This window comes from Neodiprion fabricii, chromosome 7 (assembly GCF_021155785.1).
Source record: "Neodiprion fabricii isolate iyNeoFabr1 chromosome 7, iyNeoFabr1.1, whole genome shotgun sequence".
NCBI lineage: Eukaryota > Metazoa > Arthropoda > Insecta > Hymenoptera > Diprionidae > Neodiprion > Neodiprion fabricii.
The window spans coordinates 6,320,520-6,332,896 of NC_060245.1; the positions used below are offsets into that span (position 1 = coordinate 6,320,520).

At 38.6% G+C, this 12,377-nt stretch overlaps 1 long non-coding RNA gene across 1 annotated transcript in view; it reads left to right on the forward strand.

Moving 5' to 3' along the window:
• Positions 1 to 12,377, forward strand: part of LOC124186260 — a 164,240-nt gene that overhangs the window by 121,566 nt on the left and 30,297 nt on the right. The window contains exon 2 of the long non-coding RNA XR_006871613.1: positions 3,447 to 3,604. This is a non-coding gene — a long non-coding RNA (uncharacterized LOC124186260). The remainder of the gene's footprint in view (positions 1 to 3,446; positions 3,605 to 12,377) is intronic.

The following is a 12,377-nucleotide window of genomic DNA, read 5'->3' on the forward strand; positions in this document are numbered from 1 at the left end:
CTCCTGTTACACATACAGGCACACACACGCGCGCAGAGGTATCCTCTCGCTAATTAATTGGCTGTCAGATACCGTTGCGTTCACTACGATTCGCATGGCTCAGGCAATATTGTATCTTGTTGTGATTTGTGGACATCTTACATCCCGATGTAAGATTACAATGCAGAAGGGACGGATTTTCGAGGGATTTGTTTGGGCATAAATTGAGATTCTTGTGAGTGTTTAGGAGTGGATTTCACGGAATAACAAACGGACCATTATCGCTGTCGATTTCTCTTAAATATATATATGTGGCGCGATATAAATAATCCACTCACATTGGGAAGGGTTGCAAATCAGGTTCACTGTTTCTCGACAGCTCATTTTTGAACTTGGATAAAAGATATCATTTAGTATGGATTTCAATTGGAAACATACCGATGACCTTTCTTAACCTTCAACCGACAGCTTGGGGTCGTTCGTAACGTAAGGGTTTTTCATTGAAATTTTCGTAACTTGAAAGTTTGAAAATGTGACTTAATTTTTGACTACCTTGAAGATGAATATTATTATTTCCACCTTTTTTATCTTGGAAAAGACATTTCGGTGAATATCTCAAAAAAATTCAGGTCAAAATATGGAACTGCTTCATTACAGCAAGCAATTTTCGGTTGGGGTATTTAACAAACCCAACGACAACCAGCTAAAGGTTAAAATTGTACCTTTGTTGAAATTGTAAACTGTACGCTGTTTACTTCAAACTTTGATATTCGGTCAATTCTCTCCGTCACATCTTCAGCCAACATCTTGATCCGCTGATAGAAGTCAAATATCGTAAGTTATTAATAGTTAGCATCCAAAAACGTAATTGCTCCCTTCTAAAATTTTTATGCATCCAGATAATCTTGTTTTTCATTCAATTTAGAGTCATTGCATTATAATTTAGAGCCAAAATGTCAAGTGGGGTTTCCTAACCTCCAACTGATACAAGTTCCGATAATTGCGTTAAAATTTCCACCCAGGAACTTGCGTAATTTCGTTCTCGTCTGTGAAGATTATTATATTTAAGATAGGTTGTTGAACATGTTATGTTTCTTATTCGCAGAACTGAGGATGGCGGGACATGCAACGACCGAAACGTCGTAACAATATGAATCTTGAAATCTTCGTTATCGAAAATTTTAGATTTCGAAAAATGGAGAAAAAATCGCGAATCTTGGATAAGTTTGCGTAAAAACATTGTTTCCGAATTTTATCTTATCATAAATTATTCAATATTATCAACGAGACTCGCTTCTCGCTTCGATTTGTATAGCCAGTACATCCTTAAGGATAATATGGTCTTAGAGAAGTTGAGCTAAACCTATTCTAAGCTCTGGAGCACTCGATACGGCTTACTTTACAATTCGGCTAAGCGATATTGACGAACGACTGGAATAATTCAAAGGGTTAATGGTGAATCGTGCGGTGTACAAATGGCGTGATGAGGGTTCCAATGGTGGGTACGTGGACGAAGTCCTACCTGCAGTATTTGTACGGATGATGAATTACGCGAAACGGACGTCACGCCTTAACACCCGTCCGTTTTACGTATCTATGGATCTGCATGCCCGATTGTCCCTTCGAACAAAGCATTCTTAGCCAATATACACGACACGCATACGCGTAGACCTTCGGTGATCTGTACAGGCAGGAAGTCCATATGAAACGTAACAATTAACGGAAATGAAACGGACCATGAGACCATTTTCTAACAATTAACGTGCCGCTGCTCTTTGTCCTGGAATTGACTCAAGAGGTTATCATTTGTCGTCACATACTTCTCATCGTAACGATTTTCTTCACGGTTGGATGGCTGTTTTCTCACGAACACCTGATTTTTGAAAATGGAATAAAAGTTGATCCGGTGGAATTTAATCGGAAGAAGTTTACCATAGCGCAGAAAAAACTAGAAAATCATAGATTTTAGCCATGCAGCATTATTGATGACCTCGAAGAGATCATTCAATCAATCATTTATACAGTGGAAAAATGCATCGTTTTACCGATTTCAATGATTTTGTTCATGAACAAATTCTCTACAAATCAATAAGGTTATATTTTCTACTTGGCTCTTCAGTTAACTTAGAAAGTCTGATTAATGAAATCATCGCAAGCGACGAATAGTAAATCAATGATACAATTAAAAATACTTCGCCGTTATCCAAAATTCGATTTCACAGATGTGTATAGAATTTTTTACGAACAACGTGGGCTCTAGTTCATTTCAATCGGTCGAATGCTGTGGTTTCTTTATTGTAGAAATGATTCACAATGAGATCTCTTACAAGTCATAAACAATTGCGTCATTGTAGTTAAAAGTCATTGCTTTTTCAAATTTCTCCTGTTTTGAGAGAATATTGTTTCGACAGAACTCAACTCAATTACCTTTAGCTACACTTCCAATCGTTCGTTATATCCTATTTCTGTCTTCTTCAGCGCCTTAACTGGACTCTACGTCCGGCACACTTGTCCGCAGAGGTTCTGAGCCGGTTAATCTTTCGGACAAGTCGGTCACGTTGGCAATGCAGAATCAGCACGTAGCGTCACCGTCGGCTGGCCGTAAAACAGGCTCGATCTTTCCAAACCTAACGTAACTCTTGATCCTCGAACCTTACATTTTCAAGATCAAAGGGTTATGGGTTATCGATTGTGCGAGGTTTACAAAGATTTAGATCATGTAGTACTTCTACCCTTACCGACTGAGCAAACTCATCCTTCTTCTTCCTGTATCAAATAAACAAACGAACAGAAAGGGTTCAAATTTCGACATTGCGTCGCTCTTTTTAGCGGATATTGCATCGCCAACTTAACCGACTTGTCCAAAAAATTAACCGTCTCAGAATCACTGCTGACGAGTGTACATCCATATCGCGAATACGTATGCAGATTTTGAATAGTCGTCGAAAGGAATATGAATCATGAAAGAACATGCATGGATTAATTCGAAACGTTGAAATTCTTTAGGTTTCTGGTTATTCTGAAGGGAATTAAATGAGTGGTTGGTGGTGGGTGCGCCGGCACATTTGATTGAGGAAGCCTAACGCGGGAATAATTTTTGCTTACAAATTAGTACTTCAGTATTCATGTATACAGGCGGACTCCGAGATTGGCGAGTTATTTTGCGCTTATATGCAAATCACCGGTCCAAGTCTATACGCCCGATGTAATACAGCAGCGATGCCATATAAGCAGGGCTACTGCTTTCTGTAATCAAATACTTCTACGTGGAATAATTGACTAGTCCACTCAAACGTCTTATATCACTATAAACTTATCCGGACCCGAGTTGAGTTATTCCGTTTTACAGTTGTTTCTCTCTATAATATCAAACGGCTTGAAGCGTACAACTTATAATGGCTTGTTCGATAATTACTAATATACACTCTACGAGTGGAAATTCGTTTAATTCTGCTATGGATTTTCAGACATAAACTTGCTGGCTGAAATCACGTGATTTTGATAACTTGTTCAGGACTTCGTGACCTAACCAGGTGCTTAAAATCACTTGCAGAAAATACTGAGCCAATCGAATCAGGGACTTTGATTTCTCAAAACCGTTGGAAATGGTATAGGAAAATATAAGGTAAGTTTATCAGTTATTTAACCCTTTTATTTTTCAAAATTATAAATTTACGGTACAAATTGTCAATTTCTCGATGACTAAAACCAATCGTTGGAGGGACAGACACTAGGAATTTACTGTTCATTAGTTCTAGAAAAAAAAAAGGTGAATAATTGAGACAGGGTCAATAATTGATACACTCACCTTAGGTATGCAGGGTTTAACGATATGCATTCATTAGTACGCTGCTTTTAGAAATGTTCAATTTTCAAAACCTGTCTCGAATATGTGAGGCTTGCAAAAAATTTCCCTCAGTACTGAACTATATACTGTTACAAAATATGTGTAATCGTTCCAGACTCAGATTTATAACTCGAACGTGTAATTACTGTTTTTGCTCACACAAAAAAAATTAATTATTTACACCAAAAAAGTGCGAAGCTTGTACGTTTCTGTAACTGAGAGCAGGAGTTTGTTTGTATATATATTCCATTCTATTCAGATGTGTGTCGCACTTATAATCAGGTTTCTGTGTTGTATACGATATACGACTGGATTGGTGGCTATGCTGGAGTAAAAAAGACCTTGTGGCCGAGTAAACAGCATCATCAATTTCTTCCCCAAGTATTTCCTCTTTTAATTGCACCCCAGACGCATTAGATCAATTAATTCTTTCTATCATTAATATCCACGTGTGTAGATGGATCATTAATTTTTCTTAGGTAAATTTTCTGTGTGAATCTTTAGTAGTACGGAAATACATCGTAATTACGTAGTTTTTTTTTTTTTATGATACTGACTTTTTGTTACAATAATGTTCAAAGTGATTTGAACTATTTTATGAACGGGAAGAAAAAGAAGATTAATAATAACAAAATTATTCTTGACAGTGTTTTATTTAATCAAGAATTGTATAACGAGTTTATCGTCAATTTTTAACCTTCGACGGTCCGAAAACGTAATCACTTTTCTTATTGCGATTCATCCAATGGTAGGCTTACGATTTTCAAAAAACTTGTCGTCCATTTATTTCTGAGATACCTGAATCGGAGCATCGTATCAACGCTCGAGAAATCGATTCGAAATGGCGAATCCAATGCGACATTGGAAAATTGAGTTTTCATGGAACTAGATATATCAAATAATTCATCTTCCGTTCGGTATTCTTGAGAAAAAAAAATATACGCAAAAAAAAAAAATAGACTTTCTTACGTGTGAACTTCACTTGAAAACTTGGATAAGATATAATGCTCAGTAGTAAGATCCTGCAATTCTTTTACCCACTTCACATCACTATAGCTCGTGATAATTACTTCCATCAACCATGAATAAAAAAAAAAACTACCATTCTGAGTACATTTCACTCGATATCGAGTCTAATCAGAATTAAATAAAAAAAATGTCAAGATAAACGATTCATTTTCTGATATTCGGAGCACGGTTTTCGTGGCAATTCCACAGAGTGACCAAGCAAGTGAAATACGAAGTTAGCCCAAGTTTTCGATAGCGTATATACGGGGCAACGGGATAGATAGAAACACTCGAGAAGTTGTTCGATACAGGGAAAGATCGCGAGCCTGGAGGAGGGTCGTTGGAGGAGTTACACCGTAGCGGTATCCCTCAGTTAATTAACACCGAGATAATCGCCGGTTCCTACGTGCTCTTTGGCCGAGTCCTGAGAACCGTCGGAGATCTACGCGTGGCAGCCAGTGTTTGAAGGATAGCCTGAGAAGTTCCGGGTAACCGGAGCAAAGTGTTTTTGCAAACCAAGTCTCGTGACCGTTTCTCAATCTCGCACCAGTTCATTTTTATTTATTTTTTTTATTTTTTTTTATACATATCTTGAGCGTTGATCGAATTTATCCGCTAATTGGTTGGTCGATTAGAGTTCTGTATCGTAGCGTGCAGCTGCGATGCCCTCGAGGCAGATTTCGGATACCAAACCTCAAACCCTCGCTTTCGTTCTCGAGAAATCATTTTCAGACCGTAACTTTCCGGGGATATTTGGTATTCCAGATGGAGCACGCGATGGATCAACCCTTAGGCTTGGATAGTGACGGTTCTCCAGTGGAGAAAAAGTTTGGTGAAATTTTTTCCCCGTCTTCTTCTCTTCTCTTTTAACCCCCTTTCTTTTTTTTCTTCCACCTCTTTTTTCGACATGCCTGCCGGCCTATCGACATTACTCTGGACTCGGAGCCGGAGGCGCCTACTGGCAACTTAATGAACCGAGGAATTCCAATTCGGGGAATTTCCGTCATGGACTGAGAGCACCGAATTTATATGCCTTTCACTCTTACGTCTATTTCTCGTACTAAACCACCGTATCTTTCGAATATCAGGCTCAGTCGGCGGAATCAATTTTTTTCATGATACTTTCGCAGAACGCCGTCCAAGCCTTTCAGAATTACATGAGAAATTCTCGTTGGAACTTTCTACACTGTGGATTCAGGACCAAACTCTTAAATTTATTGGAGAACAGAATTAGTCGCTCTGATTTGATCGCAGTGAATTATTGCAATAAATATTATCCGATGATTACCACGAACCTTGATAAAACGCTACTTGCGCTACGACATTGAAAAATGAGCGAAAATATTCCAGTGACTCAAATTATTAGATTCAAATATAATTTACAAGTTTTGAACTCGTACGATTTTGTGAAAATTAATGATAGATCGGTTGTTCGAAACAGGCTTTACAGCTTTAAATTTTAGTTTTAATCTCAATGAACCGAGTGAATAGTAAATAATCTCATAGAATCTCATTGTCAACCTTTTTTCTAAATTTCGGTCCATGATGTTGAAGGGTTATGATGATTTTTCCATTTTTAATATTATATTTGTGTCGGAAAGCTTGAAAAACTTCAGGATTCCGATCTTTGTAGAAATTTCAATAACATCGAAACTATAAAAAAACACGTGTTGCATTTTGAAGCCATATATATGAGAGAGAATTTTTTTAATAAACTCTACATTTCTTCTGTGAAAAACAAAATCTTGATTTTTTGAGAATTACAATCCAGAGCGACGACTTCTCATTTCGGTTTGTGAAAATCTTACTATTGACCAGTAAAAAAAGTTTGGAAAAAGTTTGCGAAGTATATTGAATCAAGTAAAACCTATCGAAGCTGGCCGCTAGACATTTTCTAATTTGATATGCGTGAGCACAGTCGATGGAAGGATGGATCCAATTGTAAGAATTATAATTGGATCGGAAAAGTTGGCGCGAAGGGTGGCGACAATTTCTGATTTTATGCAGTATCGATCTGCAGAAGCAGTGAGCGGAACGGCAATAATTCAAACAGCGAGATTTGCAGTCTCTCGTTACTCGGGCAATTTTAAAAGTAAACAAGACGGCAGCTTGGCTCGGTTCTCTGAATATTATATCAATGAATCATGACGAGACTGCAGGGAAAAATCTTCCCGGCATGTTTTAGTTTTAGAATACATAGGTAAATGTACAAAACCGACCATGTGAATCAACTCGCAATCATACCCTAGACGGCATGGCTTATTTATATGAACCGTAGCAGATTCTCAAGGGACACTTTAAAGCTCGACCGCTCGGTTACACAAACCTGAAATGTGGAAACTTCTTTAGCGAGTTACACTCGGGGAAAATTCTTTTCAGTAAATAACAGAAAAGCGTAATCAATTCACGTCTTCTTGAAAAATCGCAAAAAATCTACCGAAGAAGGCTAGCCTTACGATATTTCGTGTTGGATTACAACTTTCAAATCTATTTATTATTTTCATTTGATTCAGTGACAGTTGTTAAATGCAATCGATCATTCCATTGAATCTAAATATTCAACATATTCCAAGATTTACACGATTGAAATGTGTATCTCATTCTGCTTTAGTTACAAATTATAAATATGATGTGTATTCTAGATTTTTCTCATCATAAAATATAAATGTAATCTAACTTGCAATTTACGTTTATTTTCCATTAAATGTTAAATACGATCACAATTACGATAGTGAAATACAAATTGTGTTCATAAATTGTAATTCGTAGAATCCTATAAGAGTTTTTTTCCACCGTGATGAAAATTCTTATAGATTTATTTCATATTTCATGCCAATTTATATTGTGAAAATAATACCTGTTCGATTTAAATACACAGCACTTGCTTAGAGTATATCAGAGGGATCGAGATCAGAATGTATATTCAAGTCACATTCGCGAATGTTCCTTGAACTTGCCAAATACCGCAATCAAAGTAATTTTGATTCAAAAGAGTTGTGTCCGTGTAACGATCGCCAAGCATAGGAGCTTTTATATCTCCTCGACTATTTCATGTATACTTTTATTATTATTTTTTGGTTCTTCGTCTTGTTTTCAGCTCGGGTATTGGTGGAAGACGTGACACGTGCTCTGTAAAATCCGTCCCTATCCCAAAAATCTTCCCACACCGTTCCATTCAATTTGTAAAACTGAAAATCCGTATTTTCCTCAGCGATATTGAAAATGAAACGATGACTCACTCGCCGTGAACCCTGAAATTGGTTGACTCCAATCGGCAATTTTTCACAATGCACAGCAAATTGAAGCTCGCGATGAAAGCACCGTTCGTGCGAGAAAAAACGCAGGTCATACCAATACATATGATTACGCAAAGTCTTAAAGAAGTTTATTTACGAGGAGACACGGACGTTCTTTCATATTCCCCTTCGTTCTCCCGCGAATTCGCTCTAAAGTCAGCGTTCCGCTGGGTTTTTCGGGATACCCTTGACCCGTGAAAATCGTATCTGGGCTGCTGGGAGCAGCCGGTAAATTCGTGGAAAAAAGCCTTTCTGGCGGGTGGATTTCTCCAGTCGCATGTATATATGAAACGACGGAACGACGGAGGGCCGAAGGTCTCTTCGACTGTGGGACGAGTCCGAGAGCTCGGGAGTTAAGCTGAAATGTTAGATTGTTCTCTCGCCTTCGGTGGACGCAGGTCTGGCTATGGTGGCCCCGGGTAATGGTTCCTATCTGTCCGAAAACCCTCGCCTCTCTCGGACGCCCGAAAGCGCTCCGGAAGCTCCGAAGGTCCCGAAGGCTCCGAAGAGCTATAACTGCGCGCAAGCCCATCGCCTACCTTTCGGAAGATAAACCTTACCGCAGGATCGCTCGATACGACTGCATACCTTATTCGATCACGCGAAGGACGAATCAATCTGACCGAAGAACCGATGCTCTTTGTTGAATGACCGTTGATCGGAGAAGCATTCTGCCGTGCATGGTTTAAAGGGAAGACCTACGTGCAGGCGTTCGCGTTTTCGGTAAAACCAATTCTAGGTTTCGACATTGTTATGTTATTCCAGGATAAATAAATTATACCTTTGCTGACCCTACGCTGGCATGCTGTTACAGGCACAGGGTGTTTCCGAGTAAAAGCCGCAGTTTGTTGGGTTGCCTGCCACTGAGGAGAACAAATATCGGTAAAACAGATTTACCAAGTCGTACCACTGGTCAACAAAATTTTTTCACAAGGAAGATGCTTACTAATTTTGAAATACCTATCTACCCTCGTTATAAAACCATATCTATTTTGATTTCGATCGGGTCGAATTTTTGTGCTACAGATACTACCAGTAAAATTGAATGTTTATCGTTTTGACTCACCTTTTTTGATTTCGGGTATTTATTGTAACTAATTAACTGGTATTTATTGTTGATAAGAGAATACTTTGAATCAAAAAAGGTAAGTCAAAACGATAAACATTCAATTAAACTCGATAACTCGGTAGGTCTGTATTACCGATATTTGTGCGCCTCAGTGGTAGGCGACCCAACATACTTCGGGGTTTCCTCCGAAACAACCTGTATACTTATAAGCTCAGGTCCCACAAGCCTGCGACCCACCGAACCCCAATCCTTAACCTTAATTCGGGTCGCAGAATTATTTCTGGTATCAGGTGCAGTCCGCGTTTTAGGTACACGAGTCTTCCAGATGCTTCCCTGAATTGAACGGTGTGGTGTTTATACGATCGCAAAGCAAAATGTCCGTGAATTCCTGGAACGTAAATAAAATATTGTGTTAAAGATGGTCTCCGATATTAATTTACGGTCAAGGTTAATGGCTAAAAATAATATGATGATCATGATAATGACCAAAAGTACCATTATCTCAGGCATTTAAAATATTCAAGCAGCAAAAAACTTACGATCAGCCGTCACAAGACCAATATACAATTCACCGATACTCCTGACGATGAAATATTATCCTCTAAGAAACGTCATATTCAGATTGAACTGCATACTGACCCTTCGACGTCACGTAAAGTTTGAAAAAATGACCTCAGAAGGCTTGTTTATATTCGAAGAACGTCGGTCTACCGCTGCATAATAGAACGGAATTTCGAGGAAAACCGGGTTCAGAGAAGTCCTCTCCTCCTTTAATAACGTCTCTTCGCGGTGGACTCGCCCCTCTAAAAGGTCGAGATTGGGGTCCTTGTAATCGCTAAAGCTCTGCTCTTGGGTCAGGCGCGTATATGGAGAAAATAAAAGAGTAGGTTTTACTTAAAGGTGCAGGAAAGGAGAAATTACTCCAGAAACAGTGAAAATCACTGTGTGCGGATTAAAATTTGCTACATTCGTAGTAAAAAAATTAATTGAAACGGGTGTTTTTGACCAAAAACCTTGATGCGTCTCTCTTTTTCTCCGGTCTCGAGCGAAATCTGTTTTTTTTTCTTTTCTTGGTGTATTTTAAGTAGGGCGCAAGGATCAGAACCCCCGTATCGATGGCTCAGGGTTTTCTTAAAATAATAAAGTAAACATAAAGCTGAGCTCTGTTCCTCTGTTCTACCCTACGGCAGTCGTATTGGCTTGAAATTTTCATCCCGCTCCACCGTTTCGTGGATTCAGAAAACGAAGCTAAAGTTCGAAAGTCCGATAAGCCGCCGCTTCTAGCGTTGGGACAATTCGAGAGGGAGTTTCGGACCCTCGTAAGACCATAGAAAGCCCAGAAATTCAAAATCCCTACCCTGCGATGTAAATTATGTTCTGATTTGAATACACACATTCATATATTATATATATTTGTTTGTTTTGTTTTATCAACTATGCAACATCGGGTGGATTGTTTTTGATATCTCAACGATGTTTGGGAAATAGTCTGTACGAACCCCGACGAGAAGTGAACGGAATTAAGCTTTGTAATTTAACTACAAGCACGTCTAAGAGGATTACATTACCATAACATCAATTTATACACAGCGTAAACTTGTATAATTCCAACAACAAATCAAATAAATGCTAATAAGGTGCGAAATTCATTTTGTGTTGCTCCGTCCATGAAAATACTATAGATTACACTCGGTGGAAAACTAGGGCGGGATGAAAACCGAAACGGTTTTATGGTCCTGAATAGCCTGAGGTTATGTCACAGTTGGGAACTCCTTTTGTCGCGGGACCGTTAAACGCTCAGTGAGATGTATTCGGTATAATCCGATATATTTTCCGTAGTTTCTTATGAAACTAAAAGAGGATTGAAAAAAACCTTCTAGCAGTTTAACCGTGTTTAACCAAATCAGATAATTTCTCTTAATTTCACCGTGCAAAAAATTTCAATGAATCGACATGAATTTTATGTACATATCTAAAATCAGACTCCATAGTTTTAACTGATGCAAAGTTTTAACATACGAAAGACTGAAGGTTTACATAAATTCACCTCTCACAGCTTGGAGTGAGCTACATTACGTAGGGTACGTGGGACCCGCTATCCAGCAAGTATAGCTGGTATAGTCGTGTAGGGTGCTTGAGTATACGAGTAAACTAATGGCTCCAGAAAGTTAACTAATTCCCTACCACGCGCCAATGATGCGGACTAATTTGTTACGGCAAGGAAGCTAATCCAGAAGAGCAACTTATATTACAACGATCGGAACAATCTAGGAACCTGCTTCGTATTCGCTCATCGTCCGAGATTTCTTCGCTTCCTGGCTTCCTCCAAGTCACAACTGCGATACTAACAAATATCAAGGCTTACCGTTTCAACAACGACAGTGTAATTTTTTTGCATTTCGCGTTTTTTTTTCCCCTGTAATTTCCTCAATCCATTCATCCGTTATTGATTACAAGGTACCCAAGAGCACCTGATTATTGGACACCCAATAAACCGGGAATAGCTACCAACGGTACCATTGTTCAACAGCAACTTTATTTCATAGCGTCATGTTAAATTGTAATTCCTTAACCTCTATTAGCGATAAGTGTCAGCTACACGGTTGATTGATGATAAACTTTCGACAGTTCAGTATATCACCAATAAAAACAGTGCTTTTCTGAAGCAGTATCAAGGTGGTATTTTAATCTTGTCATAGCACTTTCATTGTTCTCGTTTTAAACCATACAGCACTTAACGCTCTTGTCAATCGTAATTCGCATTAATTCTCGCTCCAATTTCGATTCGTTAATTGAAATGAGCTGCAATTCAATTCAATTTACGGCATCAGCTTCTACAATTAATGTGAGAATATCCCCAGTCACTCACTTCTTAATAATCTGTGCCTTTTAATTTCGATGATTAATGAATCGAATCGTGCATTTGTTCATTCTGAGGACCTTAATACTTCCGCTTCACTTACGTTTCGCGTACTTTTTGCTTTGTCATTTTTATTTCCCTCCCTATCATTCTTATCTTTATTTTTGTATGTCCGCTCAGGTGGCTGTATGTTCTTCCTCGTCTCGACTCTCAAGGGACTCGGTCGCAGAGCCTTAATAAACTTCTATCTACACATCTCTTTTTCCTTTTTCTTCTCTCCGTATCGCTTCTCCCATTCCCCTTCTCTATCTCTTTCTT